Raw genomic sequence first — 7284 nt, 5'->3', positions numbered from 1 at the left:
TGTATCCAGCACGACTATCATTTAAATATGATGGTGGGATCAAACAATTCCCAGACAAGCAAAAGCTGAGGGAATTTGCTTCCCACAAACCACCTCTACAGGGCATCCTACAGGGACTGCTCTAGATGGGAGCACCCCTAAAAAGAGCACAGAACAAAACACACAACATATGAAGAATGGAGGAGGAGGAATAAGAAGGGAGAGAAGAAAAGACTCTCCAGACAGTGTATATAACAGCTCAATAAGCGAGCTAAGTTAGGCAGTAAGATACTAAAGAAGCTAACCTTGAACCTTTGGTAACCACGAACCTAAAGCCTGCAATGGCAATAAGTACATATCTTTCAATAGTCACCCTAAATGTAAATGGACTTAATGCACCAATCAAAAGACATAGAGTAATAGAATGGATAAAAAAGCAAGACCCATCTATATGCTGCTTACAAGAAACTCACCTTAAATCCAAAGATAAGCATAGACTAAAAGTCAAGGGATGGAAAAACATATTTCAGGCAAACAACAGTGAGAAGAAAGCAGGGGTTGCAGTACTAATATCAGACAAAATAGACTTCAAAACAAAGAAAGTAACAAGAGATAAAGAAGGCCACTACATAATGATAAAGGGCTTAGTCCAACAAGAGGATATAACCATTCTAAATATATATGCACCCAATACAGGAGCACCAGCATATGTGAAGCAAATACTAACAGAACTAAAGAGGGAAATAGACTGCAATGCATTCATTGTAGGAGACTTCAACACACCACTCACCCCAAAGGATAGATCCACCGGGCAGAAAATAAGTAAAGACACACAGGCACTGAACAACACACTAGAACAGATGGACCTAATAGACATCTATAGAACTTTACATCCAAAAGCAACAGGATATACATTCTTCTCAAGTGCACATGGAACATTCTCCAGAATAGACCACATACTAGCTCACAAAAAGAGCCTCAGTAAATTCCACAATATTGAAATTCTACCAACCAATTTTTCAGACCACAAAGGTATGAAAGTAGAAATAAATTCTACAAAGAAAACAAAAAGGCTCACAAACACATGGAGGCTTAACAACATGCTACTAAATAATCAATGGATCAATGAACAAATCAAAATAGAGATCAAGGAATATATAGAAACAAATGACAACAACAACACTAAGCCCCAACTTCTGTGGGATGCAGCGAAAGCAGTCTTAAGAGGAAAGTATATAGCAATCCAGGCACACTTGAAGAAGGAAGAACAATCCCAAATGAATAGTCTAACATCACAATTATTAAAACTGGAAAAAGAAGAACAAATGAGGCCTAAAGTCAGCAGAAGGAGGGACATAATAAAGATCAGAGAAGAAATAAACAAAATTGAGAAGAATAAAACAATAGCAAAAATCAACGAAACCAAGAGCTGGTTCTTTGAGAAAATAAACAAAATAGATAAGCCTCTAGCCCAACTTATTAAGAGAAAAAGAGAGTCAACACAAATCAACATAATCAGAAATGAGAATGGAAAAATCACGACAGACTCCACAGAAATACAAAGAATTATTAAAGACTACTATGAAAACCTATATGCCAACAAGCTGGAAAACCTAGAAGAAATGGACAACTTCCTAGAAAAATACGACCTTCCAAGACTGACCAAGGAAGAAACACAAAAGTTAAACAAACCAATTACAAGCAAAGAAATTGAAACAGTAATCAAAAAACTACCCAAGAACAAAACCCCGGGGCCGGACGGATTTACCTCGGAATTTTATCAGACACACAGAGAAGACATAATACCCATTCTCCTTAAAGTGTTCCACAAAATAGAAGAAGAGGGAATACTCCCAAACTCATTCTATGAAGCCAACATCACCCTAATACCAAAACCAGGAAAAGACCCCACCAAAAAAGAAAATTACAGACCAATATCCCTGATGAATGTAGATGCAAAAATACTCAATAAAATATTAGCAAACAGAATTCAACAGTATATCAAAAGGATCATACACCATGACCAAGTGGGGTTCATCCCAGGGATGCAAGGATGGTACAACATTCGAAAATCCATCAACATCATCCACCACATCAACAAAAAGAAAGACAAAAACCACATGATCATCTCCATAGATGCTGAAAAAGCATTTGACAAAATTCAACATCCATTCATGATAAAAACTCTCAGCAAAATGGGAATAGAGGGCAAGTACCTCAACATAATAAAGGCCATATATGATAAACCCACAGCCAGCATTATACTGAACAGCGAGAAGCTGAAAGCATTTCCACTGAGATCGGGAACCAGACAGGGATGCCCACTCTCCCCACTGTTATTTAACATAGTACTGGAGGTCCTAGCCACGGCAATCAGACAAAACAAAGAAATACAAGGAATCCAGATTGGTAAAGAAGAAGTTAAACTGTCACTATTTGCAGATGATATGATACTGTACATAAAAAACCCTAAAGACTCCACTCCAAAACTACTAGAACTGATATCGGAATACAGCAAAGTTGCAGGATACAAAATCAACACACAGAAATCTGTAGCTTTCCTATACACTAACAACGAATCAATAGAAAGAGAAATCAGGAAAACAATTCCATTCACCATTGCATCAAAAAGAATAAAATACCTAGGAATAAACCTAACCAAGGAAGTGAAAGACTTATACTCTGAAAACTACAAGTCACTCTTAAGAGAAATTAAAGGGGACACTAATAAATGGAAACTCATCCCATGCTCATGGCTAGGAAGAATTAATATCGTCAAAATGGCCATCCTGCCGAAAGCAATATACAAATTTGATGCAATCCCTCTCAAATTACCAGCAACATTCTTCAATGAATTGGAACAAATAATTCAAAAATTCATATGGAAACACCAAAGACCCCGAATAGCCAAAGCAATCCTGAAAAAGAAGAATAAAGTAGGGGGGATCTCACTCCCCAACTTCAAGCTCTACTACAAAGCCATAGTAATCAAGACAATTTGGTACTGGCACAAGAACAGAGCCACAGACCAGTGGAACAGATTAGAGACCCCAGAAATTAACCCAAACATATATGGTCAATTAATATTTGATAAAGGAGCCATGGACATACAATGGCAAAATGACAGTCTCTTCAACAGATGGTGCTGGCAAAACTGGACAGCTACATGTAGGAGAATGAAACTGGACCATTGTCTAACCCCATATACAAAGGTACACTCAAAATGGATCAAAGACCTGAATGTAAGTCACGAAACCATTAAACTCTTGGAAAAAAACATAGGCAAAAACCTCTTAGACATAAACATGAGTGATCTCTTCTTGAACATATCTCCCCGGGCAAGGAAAACAACAGCAAAAATGAGCAAGTGGGACTACATTAAGCTGAAAAGCTTCTGTACAGCGAAAGACACCATCAATAGAACAAAAAGGAACCCTACAGTATGGGAGAATATATTTGAAAATGACAGATCTGATAAAGGCTTGACGTCCAGAATATATAAAGAGCTCACACGCCTCAACAAACAAAAAACAAATAACCCAATTAAAAAATGGGCAGAGGAATTGAACAGACAGTTCTCCAAAAAAGAAATACAGATGGCCAAGAGACACATGAAAAGATGCTCCACATCGCTAATTATCAGAGAAATGCAAATTAAAACTACAATGAGGTATCACCTCACACCAGTAAGGATAGCTGCCATCCAAAAGACAAACAACAACAAATGTTGGCGAGGCTGTGGAGAAAGGGGAACCCTCCTACACTGCTGGTGGGAATGTAAATTAGTTCAACCATTGTGGAAAGCAGTATGGAGGTGCATCAAAATGCTCAAAACAGACCTACCATTTGACCCAGGAATTCCACTCCTAGGAATTTACCCTAAGAACGCAGCAATCAAGTTTGAGAAAGACAGATGCACTCCTATGTTTATCGCAGCACTATTTACAATAGCCAAGAATTGGAAGCAACCTAAATGTCCATCTGTAGATGAATGGATAAAGAAGATGTGGTACATATACACAATGGAATACTACTCAGCCATAAGAAGTGGAAAAATCCAACCATTTGCAGCAACATGGATGGAGCTGGAGAGTATTATGCTCAGTGAAATAAGCCAAGCGGAGAAAGAGAAATACCAAATGATTTCACTCATCTGAGGAGTATAGGAACAAAGGAAAAACTGAAGGAACAAAACAGCAGCAGAATTACAGAACCCAAAAATGGACTAACAGGTACCAAAGGGAAAGGAACTGGGGAGGATGGGTGGGCAGGGAGGGATAAGGGGGGGGAAGAAGAAGGGGAGTATTAAGATTAGCATGCATGGGGGGGAGGGAGAAAGGGGAGGGTGGGCTGCACAACACAGAGAGGACAAGTAGTGACTCTACCACATTTTGCTAAGCTGATGGACAGTAACCGTAATGTGGTTGTTAGGGGGGACCTGATATAGGGGAGAGCATAGTAAACATAGTATTCTTCAGGTAAGTGTAGATTAAAAATTTAAAAAAAAAAAAGAAAGAAAGAAAGAATAGGGGGATTACTCCTTAACAGGATAAAACTATTGGTAAATCAAAGATCAACGCATGCTTTAAATATCCTTAATGTTGATCACTTAAAGGGTGTCAGATGATCAGCTATGGAGGTACTCTTTTCTGATAATATTCCTTTCTCTTAATTAAAAAAAAAAAAAAAAAAAAGCAGTTACTGTGTGCTGACCTCCAATGAGTTCTGCACAGTGGTATAGAGGGCATGTCAAAGTGTGGGCAAAGGGTCTGTTTGTTTCTACGCAGAAGATCAAGGCCTAGCTTGGATACCCAGAAAATGAACTAAGATACGATATGAGGAGGAGCTTCCGGCATCAGCACTCTCTGGAGGACTCGTGCCGGGGGATGATCATCAAAAAGCCTCCACAGGGATCCGGACGATGCTGCGGTTGTGGCTGCATCCAGCCCACCGTCTCCTGGACTTGCCATAAGAAGGAGGAGGGAGATGTCTAGGCTGGCATGTGCATACAGTGAGACAACGAATTTGACTGGATCTGTACTGTTGGAACTCAACCAGGAGTTGGGAGGGGTGCAAGTTGTAGCACCCCAAAATCTCATGACTATAGACTATCTATGGTTAAAAGAACATATGGGATGTGAACAGATCCCAGAAATGGGCTGCTTTAATTTGTCTGATGGTTCAAGTACAGTTCGAAAATATCCATCATATCATAGATAAATTTTCACAAATGCCTAGGGTGCCTAAATGGTTTTCTTGGCTTCACTGGAGATGGCTGGTAATTATAGATTTGCTTTGTTTATGTCACCGTATTCCTATTATGTTAATATGTGTGTGCAAATTAGTTAGTAGTTTAAAACCTATACATACTTAAGGTACTATACAAGAAGATATGTCAAAGAAATAATCAATCCTCCCAAGTTTCCTTCATATGCTACATCTATAGCTTTTCTTCTTCCTTCCTAATTACAAACCTTAAATAGAATTCGTGCCTCATATCGAATTTACCGAGTATCATAATTCCTCCAGGTGGTAAAGATACCTCGAGACAAGTGCTGGGCATAGAAGCCACAGGGCATAAATCTGCAAAGAAGTTAAAAGCTAACCTTTGCAAACAATATGGCTTCTCTCTCACTTACCAACTTTACATTTCCCTGTATGGCCCCGGAAGATGACTGGTTAGCCAGAGACGGGTAAGATTCCTCAAGGGAGGAACAACCTAAGACAGGCACAGTCGCAGGGGGGCCATCAGGTGAGAATTTGGGGATCAACAGAGGTGAGGCTCAGAACCTCACCCCCCCTGCTTTGAGAGAAATCTTCTGCATCCGTGGATGTCTTGCTGCCCTTGTCTAGCCTGGATTAATACTTAGTCCATAGGCACACACCTGATCATCTGATCATCTACATTTGCCTTCTTACAGCACTAAACTATGTTTTCTACCTTTATCTTGCATCTACCTACCACTTCAGCATTTTATTAAAAATAAAAATAATAATAATAATAGGAGAAATGTGGGATCAACATATAAATCAAGTACAAAAATCAAATGAATATTCATATTTGACCTGATGGTTTATAGGTCATATTGCATGATCAAAACCGAAAGTTTCTGTGATGAATGCCCTTGTACTGTTCACCATGTAAGAATTTATTCACTCTGTAAGAATTCGTTCACCATGTAAGAACTTGTTCGTTATGCTTCAGAAGATTGGAGACTGACGAGAATTAGGCTTGAGATGGATTAATGATTGTACATTGAGCATTGACCCCCCTATACTGAATTTTATTGTTGTTAACAACCATTTGATCAATAAATATGAGAGATGCCCTCTCAAAAAAAAAAAAAAAAAAAAAATTAAAAAAAAAAAAAAAAAAAAAAAAAAAAAATAGAAAAAGAGGACTTGAATCCCCACACCCTTCCCAATTCTGGATATTATCAGTCAATTTTTTTCCTAATATTTACTAAGCTAATGAGTAAAAAACTGCATCTTATTTTAAGTTGAATATACCTGATTACTAGTTAGGATAAGTTTTTTGTTTTATTTCTTTACCCATATTTCTTCAGCTCCTGTATATTTAGCTCCCAGAGAAATGCAAACATTTTGCATGGTCACCTCTGGCTCAGTCCTGCCCCGCTACACATCTCCCGGCGCCCCCCACCCCCGCCCCCGCCCCAGGCTGAATTAGTTCAGCTTATGGATTTTCCTGTCTTGCCAAGCCACAGGGATCATCTTGCATCCATGGGTGAATTTTAGGAGAGAGACCTTGCTTTCAAGGGCAGACTCTGAACCACAGGGCCAGGGTTCCAATCCTGACTGTGCCTCCGACTGGCTGGTGGCCTGGTGCAGGTTACTTAACCTCTATGCCTCGGTTTCCTCACTTGCAGAAAGGGTTTGATAAAGGTAGTGTCTGCTGCAGGGGTGTGTGATGCTGCTAAATCATCTGAGTAGGCCTGCCAGGAATAAACTCTCCATAACTCTCAGCTACTTTTATGGGGATTTAGTCTCTTACTTTGCTTTCTACTCCCATTAAAGAGCAAATAAAGGATGCCCAGTTAAATGTGAATTTCAGATAATGAAGAATTTTTTGGAGTAAGTATGTCCTTATATTCCTTTCCCCCACCCATCTTCCTTCCTCTTGGGTGGTCCCAGGAGCTCCACCTCCTTCTCATTCTGTAAGATGACACCCGTGGTGTCTAATCTGTCCCTAAACTCACTATAGTGTCTCAAAGACCAAAGGCCACGGTGTTGAACAGAATTAGAATTCATCCTCCTTAATGCAATTGTGGTTTCAAATAGCATCCC

Source organism: Manis javanica, chromosome 10 (assembly GCF_040802235.1).
Source record: "Manis javanica isolate MJ-LG chromosome 10, MJ_LKY, whole genome shotgun sequence".
Lineage (NCBI taxonomy): Eukaryota > Metazoa > Chordata > Mammalia > Pholidota > Manidae > Manis > Manis javanica.
The sequence above is the reverse complement of the archived record's forward strand: the minus strand, read 5'-3'. Positions refer to the sequence as shown.